The sequence below is a fragment of the Amblyomma maculatum genome, chromosome 9, assembly GCF_055883805.1.
Source record: "Amblyomma maculatum isolate TAMU_Amacu chromosome 9, ASM5588380v1, whole genome shotgun sequence".
NCBI classification, from domain to species: domain Eukaryota; kingdom Metazoa; phylum Arthropoda; class Arachnida; order Ixodida; family Ixodidae; genus Amblyomma; species Amblyomma maculatum.
The window spans coordinates 37,941,969-37,951,483 of NC_139352.1; the positions used below are offsets into that span (position 1 = coordinate 37,941,969).

At 51.6% G+C, this 9,515-nt stretch overlaps 1 pseudogene; it reads right to left on the bottom strand.

The window, feature by feature from the left end:
- Positions 1–6,934: 6,934 nt before the first annotated feature.
- LOC146178873 (uncharacterized) lies at positions 6,935–7,787 on the bottom strand (annotated as a pseudogene).
- Positions 7,788–9,515: the final 1,728 nt, after the last annotated feature.

A 9,515-nucleotide genomic window follows, 5' to 3' on the forward strand; every position in this document is an offset into this window, starting at 1 on the left:
TTCGGTGTACACCTGAGAGAGAGAGACTGATTTATTTATTTATAGAAAGGGAAAGACGCGGTAACTGTCTCACTTGTTTCCTGTGGACACCGCAACCGCGCCGTAAGGGAAGGGAGGAAGATAGGAGTGAAAGTGGAAAGAGAGAAAAGAGAGAACCGCGTCGAAAGGCAAAGGAGGAAGGTGAGAGTGAAAGAGGAAAGAGAGAAGGAGGAGCCATAGTGGAGGGCTACGGTGCGAGGTCGACTACCTGGGGACGTTTAACGTGCAGTGAGCGCACGAACGCTCTCCCTTTCCCCTCCATTAAACCATTGCCGCCAGCGGTGTGTTTCGAACGCGGGTACTCAGGCACAGTAGTCTGGTATCTCTCCGTAAGAGAGAGAGAGAGATGGTTCGCAGGAAGGGAAAGACGCAGTATCTGTCACATTTATGTCTGTGGACACGTGAAACGAGCCGTAAGGGAAGGGAGGAAGGTGGGGGTTAAACTGGAAAGATAGAAAGAGGAACCGTAGTGGAGGGCTACGGAGTAATTTCGACCACCTGGGGATATTCAACGTGCGCAGACATCGCACAGCACACGGACGCCTCCTCGTTTCGCCTCCATCGAAACGAGGAGGCGTCCGTGTGCTGTGCGATGTAAAGTTGGGTTTTGAGGAAAGGAAAGCGCAGTTTACGTTTGAGTTAAACCCATGAATCGTGGACACACACAAATAACTGGCAAGGTCAGTTGAAAGCCAAATTTAGTGTCGCACGAAGAACTTCTATACCTGGCGTTGTGATGCTTTCGCTTTCACTTCATAGTGGTTTATTTGAAAGGAAAGGCGCAGTGTCTGTCAATATCACTTGTTGTGGCTGTAGGAGGAGGAGGAGAAGAAGAAAACATTTATTTACGATGATATGATTTGGGAAGCGAGGTACGTTTCCTAGTGGAGCTTTCTGGTATACCCTATTCCGGGACGCCATTGACCGCCGCCGCTTCCCGAACTCTGTGGACCAGGACGCGCACGTTAAAGATCCCCAGGTGGTCGAAATTACTCCTTAGCCCTCCACTACGGCTCCTCTTTCTCTCTTTGTACTTTCACTCCCATCTTCCTTCCTTCTCTTACGGCGCGGATAAGGTGTTCACAGAAAACAAGTGAGACAGTTACCGCGCCTTTCCCTTCCTATAAAGCAATCAGGGCCTCCAGGTCCGAGCTGGACAGGGCCGCCTCCCAGCCCTCCCTAGTTGGCTGTTTTATTGCTTTTAGTTCTAACGCGGTAGCGTTAAGGGCCCCACGTCACAGAAAAGTCAGTGTCGTCGTCGGCGGCCGTCGTTCCGCGTCGTGCGGCGTTGGCCGTGAGCAAAAAATCTCAGAAGCATTAATAAATAAAAACGAGTAGGAAAAATCGCCGACCTGAGGAATCGAACGTGGGCCTCCGGGGTCACGCTAACCACTCGGCCACGCCAGCTAGATGGTTTGAAATGGACAAAGGCGCGTCTATTGATTGCGGTGTTGCCTCAGTAATCTCCCTTAAAGAAGTGTATTGCGGCATATAATAATAATGACCATGTAACTTACAGAATTACAGAACACGCAGTTAAGCGAATGGCAAATAATTTTTCCGCTGTGGTGCAGTGGTAAGACGCCCGACTACTGTGCCGGAGTTCCCGGGATCGAATCCCGGCCTCGGCGGCTGCGTTTCGATGGAGGCGAAACGAAGTGGCGTCCGTGTGCTGTGCGATGTCAGCGCACGTTAAAGATCCCCAGGTGGTCGAAATTACTCCGTAGCCCTCCACTACGGCCCCCTTTCTCTCTATCCACTTTCACTCCCACCTTCATCCCTTCTCTTACGGCGCGGTTCAGGTGTCCACAGAGCAAGTGTGACAGATACTGCGCCTTTCCCTTCATATGAACCAACCAACCGCTGTACTTCCTCTTCGCTTGGCGTGCACCTAGCGCCATCATGCGTGTGGCGCACGCAATAAGATAGACAGGGCATGGCCTCCGAGATCTTCATCGCGCCGGCTCGGATCGGCAACGATGTTGTCGACGAACTACGACTGAAACTTGAGGCCCGCGCGTTTCAGCAAGGTGGCTGGCAGCGCTTCTACGTGTCCCAGAATCGCGTTTTAGAACGATTACCGAACAGTCGTGCTTTGGACAAGTTGGCGTACACGATCTTCCATAAGGGTGGTATGTATGAGTGTTGTATCATGTGAACTACGTCTTTGTATGACTCAAAAGCTCAAGCAAATGAGTAGACGATGAGAAAGGGGCGCGATAACACTATCGCGTTCCATTCTTAAAGGCGAATCTTAGGCGTCCTCCAAATTTTATTTTATTGTCGATATCTAAGATGTCCAAAAGCACTTCATAGCAACCGATACATAATTGTTGATAACAACTGCGAGCAGTGACACAAACGAAACGCCGTGATAGCATAGTGTGGACTATATGGAAAGAAAACGTTTGTGAGTACTTTTACTACTTCATAGTGGGGTTAAGCATTAAGCTTTGTTTCGCTCTATGGAGTGCGCGAGGCAACGGCCGTAGTGACAGACTCGTTGCAATTTTGAATCCTGGTACGTTTTTGCTGTTAACAATTTTATGCAAGCGACGCTGCCTGGGAGTGTAATTACGCAGCGCTGCAGAGACTCCGTCTCGTCATATGATTGAAGTATATCACTTGTTTTTTGTGGACACCTCAACCGCGCCGTAAGGGAAGGGAGGAAGGTGGGAGTGAAAGTGGAAAGAGAGAAAGAGGGTGGTGGTGGTGGTGACAAACGTTTATTGATCCAAAAGGGATGGATGTATGCATCGGCCGGATCTATGAACATCCAGCCTTTACAGATACTGGGTGGGGTCAGTGGCGTCGGCCGCTCCCCGGCCGCGCTCGACCAAGGCCTTTTGGGCCTGCAGGTCATAGCAGCCGAGCAGGGTCGCCTCCCAGTCCTCCCGAGTGGGGTTGGGGTGAGGAGGAACAGCTGGGTTGGATGGGCAAGCCCACACCATGTGGTAGATGTCCGAAGACTTCTCCGCACAGTGCGGACAACTGCCCGCGAAGGAGGGATTAAAATGTTTTTGTGCTGCCGGGCACAGCAGAGTGTTGGTATAAAGAGTAGAAGCCGCTCCTCCGTCTTAGATAGACCTTTACTCGGGCGAGGGTAAAGGCTATGACAAGATTGATAATAAAGAACAATGTCTTTAAAAGGTGGTTGGTTTGGTTGGTTTGTGGGGTTTAACGTCCCAAAGCAACTCAGGCTATGAGAGACGCCGTAGTGGAGGACTCCGGAAATTTCGACCACCTGGGGTTCTTTAACGTGCACTGACATCGCACAGCACACGGGCGCCTTGCTTTTCGCCTCCATCGAAAAGCGGCCGCCGAGGCCGGGATTCGATCCCGCGTCCTTGGGAACAGTAGTCGAGCGCCGTAACCCGGGTTCGAATTCGAGATCCTGATCTAGGGGGTATATGGGATGCCCGGAAAGAGAGCGCGCGGGCGGCGGCGTCGGCTGCCTCATTCCCCTCGAGACCCATATTAGCAGGAGTCCATACTATATTCCGGTAAGCGGGGTCCCCGGTGCAGGTGCAATTTTGAAGTAGTCGGTAGGCTAAGTATGGCGCCCAGCCTTGCTCGACGTTCCGACAGGCCCCTCGCGAGTCGGAGATAATTGTTTTAGAATCAGTGTGGGTAGCTGCCAGCGCAATGGCGGCCTCCTCCGCGTGGGTTATGTCACGGGCGCGAAATGTAAGCCCGTTAAGTTTTGGACTGGTGGACCACTGCGGCCGTGTACCATCCCCCATGGTGGGGGCCGGAGGCGTCCACGTAGTAAATGTCGGGTTTCGACCCATAATGGCGGCCCAGGGCTTCCGCCCGCGCCAGGCGCCGGCCATTGTGGTCTTCACGTGTCATGTTTTTATGAAGAGGGCGTACGTGGAGGCCGCATCTCCACTCGAAAGGGAGGCGTACACGATCTTCCATAAGGGTGGTATGTTGGATGTGTAGTCGGGCAAGGAGGCGGCGACCCGACAGTGTCTTAGAAAGACGTGTGTATTGGTTGCTTAAGTGAGCCTCTCGGATCTCCCGGAACGCATTCACCATGCCCCGGCCCAGTAGACGCATCTTTAACGTGCGCTGACATCGCACAGCACACGGACGCCTCTTCGTGTCCCCTCCATCGAAACGCAGCCGCCGAGGTCGGGATCGAGCCCGGGTACTCCGGCACAGTAGTCGGGCGTCTTCCCCCTGCACCACCCCGGCGTCATATGGAAATGTCTTGCGGAACAGTTATAAGCAGATGGGGAGGCGCAGTTTCAGCGGCGCTGGCACATGCGGTATTTTGTTATCCAGCCGGCTGGGCTAGCCATGCCGGCACCATTATATCGAAATGTGATTGTTCGAATGATATTTTAACGCTGCAGCGTTAAGGGCCCCGTGTCGCAGAAAAGTCGGTGTGGTCGTCGGCCGCTGCCGTCCCGCGTCCTCCGGCGTTGGCCGTGATCAGAAAATCCCAGAAGCTATAATAAATGAAAACGAGTAGGAAAAAGTACCGACCTGAGGAATCGAACGTGGACCTCCGGGGTGCACGCTAACCTCTCCACCACGCCAGCTAGATGTTTTGAAATGGACAAAGGCGCGTCTATTGATTGCGGGGTTGTTTCAGAAATTTCCTTTAGAGACGTGTATTGTGGCGTATAATAATAATAATTATGAGCATGTAAATTACAGAATTATAGAACACGCAGTTAAGCCTGTGGCAAATTACTTTTCCGCTGTACTTCCTCCTCGCTTGGCGTGCACGTAGCGCCATCATGCGTGTGGCGCACGGAATAAGATAGACAGGGCACGGCCTCCGAGATCTTCATCGCGCCGGCTGGGATCAGCAACGATGTTGCCGACGAACTACGACTGCAACTTGAGGTCCGCGCGTTTCGGCAAGGTGGCTGGCAGCGCTTCTACGTCCCGGAAAGATTAATAAATAAAAAGGAGTATAGCAAGTTGCTCTATGTAAAAATTCGAAACAGAGCCTCCCTTCTCTGTGCACGCCTCAGTGGCATTGTAAGCGAAGGAACGCTAGTACGCGCAAACTGGAGCCGGAAGGTTCTCTCGCAGAGGCCGCTAGGGGAAGCGATGACGTCACCGCTAGGGCATGAAGCGTCGGAACATGAGCTCGCTCTTGAGTGACGTAATGAAAGCGGTTGCGTCTACCAGTGCCGGGCGCACTACGGTGTCTTGTGCTATCGCGTTCCATTCTTAAAGGCGAAGTTAAGCGTCCTCCAATTTTTGTATTTTGCTGGCAGGCCCAGCCTACTGCCTGCAGAATTCGCACCTACCCGTGAATGTTGGGTTCATGTGTTTTAGTATGGCGGGATTTAGAAAACACCCGGTTTGGAGCCGTCTAAGGTGGCACTCCTCATATTTGTGGAGACCTTTGGCGGGTCCCAGGCAGCCCTCCCTGCAGAGGCGTAAATAATTTGTAATGTCCGCATACGTTATGAGCGGGATTGGTATGATTGCCTCGGTAGAACCGGAGGATTGAGCGGAACCCCGGGGAAGGAACGCTCGGGCAGCCGCGTGAGCGGTGTCGGTCCCCTCCCCTCCTGGTGACCGGGCACCCATATAACTTGTTTTTTACTAGTAGCCGAATCTGAATTTTTCGTATGTGCCAATAAACTTCTGTGGGCAATAGGCGCTATCCTGCCCCGCATGTAATTTCGGCAGGCCTGTTGCGAGTCCGAGTCGCAATGGGTGGCGGCCAGTGCAATCGCCACTTCCTCCAACATTAGCGCGTCATTAGTTTTTACTGAGAGCCCGTTTACCTGCTTTCCTTCGTGTACAACGGCAATGGTGCAGATGCCATCCTCGGTGGGACCCGCTGCATCCGCGTAATATGTGCCTCTCTAACTGCCATAGTTATTTTGCATAAATTTTGCCCTGGCTTCACGCCTCCCCTGATTATACTCCCAATTAATGTTTTTGGGGAGCGGCTTAGCCGTCAACGTATTTTTCCACACTTCCGGGATGTCTACTCTGTTTTCTGTGGTGGGGAGAAGCCCTAGATTGAGGTCTCGGAGGACTCGCCTGCCGGTGGTGGTCACCGACAGCCTAGCAATTTGGCTTGTTCTGTGGGCCTCAATCAGCTCCCCTATTGTATTATGGATCCCAAGTTGGAGCAGGCTCTCTGTAGACGCTCTAGCTGGTAGTCCTAGAGCCTTTTTTACCGCCGCCCGAATCATCGAGTCTAGCGTGCCACGGTCGCTCTTCCTCCGCTTGAGGTAGGGCGCCACGTACACCACACGACTAACGACGAACGCCTGAAGCAGGCAAACGGTTCCTTTTTCAAAAAGTCCACCGTGCTTGCCGGATATCCTGCCAATCATCGTACTAATTTGTTCGCAGGTGGACTTCAATTTTTTCAGGGCTGTAGCATTGTTACCTCGGTTATCAATTTGCAATCCCAATACCCGAAGTGTGCTTACCTATGGCATCGGTGTGCATTTTACGTAAATGTGTATGTATTGTTCTGGGCCTTTATGCTGTGCAATGTGCAAAAGCTCAGATTTATTCGGAGCGCACTCTAGACCACATTCCCGAGCGTAGTTTTCTACTACCGAGGCGGCGAAAGAAAATGCACGGGCCTGTTACTGGCTCTGTAGCTAAGCCATCTACGCTGCCTCGTGCGGACAGAAGAGAGAAAGTAGAGCAGAAAGAAAAGAAAAATTGGCTGTGGCTTAGCTTGGTTAAGCCTGGTGATTGCGAAGCAATACGTGGTACTACTATTGTACCCCTTGTGGTGATGCTTGGCTGTGCTATATTCACTATGGTGATGCTCCGGTTATGTTTGCTGTTATGGCTATGGTGACGCTTGACTGTACTATGTTTAGCTATGGTTTTACATAGCTAAACACACACAGACAGAATGACAATGCACACATGTTTCTCGTTTCATCTTTTATTAAAACCTATAAATACACTCCGTAATCTGTACAAATGGTATGCGTGGCGACAGAAGCCGCTGTGCAACCGGATTTAAACGCGGTAGTCCTTCTGGCATAGGTGGGTATTTGTACCCGTTTGAAACACTGTAGAGAGGAATCTTTTCATCCCTAAGACTACTCTTGTATGCATTACACACCACGGCACTAGCTAAATCCTCATTCCAATCCGAGGAAGCCTTAAGCAATGTAGGAAACATGAGCAAACTCACCGGCGTAAGTTTGTCTTTTTGCTACAACCGGTCACGCACTGAACATGCATAGCCAAACGGATTGTCACTAAAGCGTCTATTAAATTCACGGGTTGCCGCTTCAAACTCCTGCACTCGCCTTGCATGTTCTTCACGCCGTTGTGCCAGAACATCTTCATCGGTTTCAGCTCGGGTAGCTCGAGTGAGAGATTTCTTCCTTGCTTTCTCCAAGCGTTTATCTCGTTGTTCGGGTGTCTCTTCAGCACGCCGTTTCCTTCGCTGTTCATTGTACTTCTCTCGATACACACGTTCCTTCTCTAGTCACTGTTGTGGCTCTTGCGGCGTTTCTTGGGTACGTCGTTGTCGTCTGCTAGCGTTCCATCGCTCCGAACTGGTAGTGCTGCTAGTAGATCCACGTTCCAAACTATCGGACAAATTCGTACCTTCCTCTCCTGCTTCTGTCGTCGATTCTGCTACCGAACACATTTAACCGCCTTTTCCGCCTAGCTGCTTCTTGCGCTCGTCGCTTGGAAAGCCGCTCTTCTCGCTCTTCTTCAGTCTCTGTGGCTCGCTTTTGCTTCCTCTTTGCAGCTTGCCCCAGCGCTTTGACTGTAGGCTGCATCTCATGGTTTGACGAGAGGAGCGGAGTCAGGCCGTAACTGCCACCGCGCAAGGCGACGGTGGGAAATAAAGTTTTACGAAACCAAACCGAAGGCGACGGTGAGCCCCCGCTCTTACACAGATGGTATGACGTCACGCAGCGCGCAGCGCCACTGGTGAGAGGAGCAGAAGTCAGGCGGTAACTGCCACCGCGCAAGGCGACGGCGCGAGGTGAGCCCCCACTCTTACACAGGTGGTATGACGTCACACAGCCAGGTCACGCTAAAGGTCAAGCGTGGCTGTCACCGCCGCGCCTTTTGACGGGCTGAGGTGGTAGCTAAAAGTAGTATTGCTTCGCAATAAAAAGAAGAGGGACAGAAAGACGCGCGCCTCGGCAGCTGTCGTCCACCACCTAAGCGGTGGCGAGTGCAATGACGGCCTACAACAGTTAATTTGGTGGCAGGCTAGCACCCACCTCAATGGGTGTTGACCAACCAGTCCCAGTCCGTTAGGACCAGAAATAGCCAACCTTCACCACCTGGTGAAAACTTCAGGGTCCACTACGGCTCCACGAGGTAGCTTAATGAAGCTTTCGCTTCAAAACATTTCAGGGACTAAACACTACGGAACCGAATGGGGTGAGAAAGCGTTGGCTGTGGGCAACCAAGGGTTGCATCAAATAAAAGAAGCCTTCAGTTGAACAGATCCGTTCAACGGATCTTTTTCGTTGGATTTTGTGTGATTGAAGGAGTCAACGGAAAATATCCGTTGAACGAATCTAATCAACACAAGGCGAATATTTCAAGCAACCGCCTCATTTGGGCCTGACGGAGCAAGAGGGTTTGGGAGATCGTGGTCTCCAGGTCGGACTCAGCAGCGTAAAATATAATGGTTGACTTGGCTAAAGCGGTCGCTGTCAGGCACGGCCTGACAGACACCAGTCGGGATCAGGACCATCTCAATGCTTGTTATGTGTTATGTACCCTGGTTCCCACAATAGCTGTTTTTACCACCGCCACCGCCCAGTCGAAAAAAACTACAGAACTGTGTCAAAAATACGACAAAATATCCTGTGGTTCTGTCGTAACCATCAGATATTTCTGTAGTTCTGTAGTACTTTTCTGTAGTTCTGTAGTTTTTCTGTAGTATATTTCTGTTGTCTGTAGTTCTGTAGCACATTTCTGTTGCAGCTACAGGAATTTCTGATGTTACTACAGAATGAGCTGTTGTCACAACAGATTTCCCGTCAAAAACCGCGCAGAAATTCTGTCGTAACATCAGAAAATTTTCTGTAGTTTTTTCCGACTGGGCGCGGTGGCTCTTTTTCATTGAAAAGAGCCTTCCGTTCTATACTATACACAAGTCACTTCATGCAATGCGCATGTGATGCCCGCAGGCGCTTTCCCGCTCCACTTGGTCAGCTCTCCGCTGCGGCGTGCGGAGGCTCAGTGCGGAATCTACCTATATAACCGCGCCGGTGTTTTCATGTGCGGGGATTCCGTTACTGTCTTCGTCCTCTCTGCTACGAGCACCAAACACCTGAGAGTGAAAAACAGTTTTAATGTCCACTGGTGTTGGCTGCAAGCCTGGGGTAGACACGGCCTACTGCTCGAGATGCCTGGAGAGTTACTGAGTGACACACGTGACACAAATGGCCAGAACGAGCGGTATGAGTGACGGTCGGCGCTGCGGCAGTGACTGCTATGCAACGGCTGTGGCGGCGGCGCGCCTTCTGTTAGAAGCCTGAATG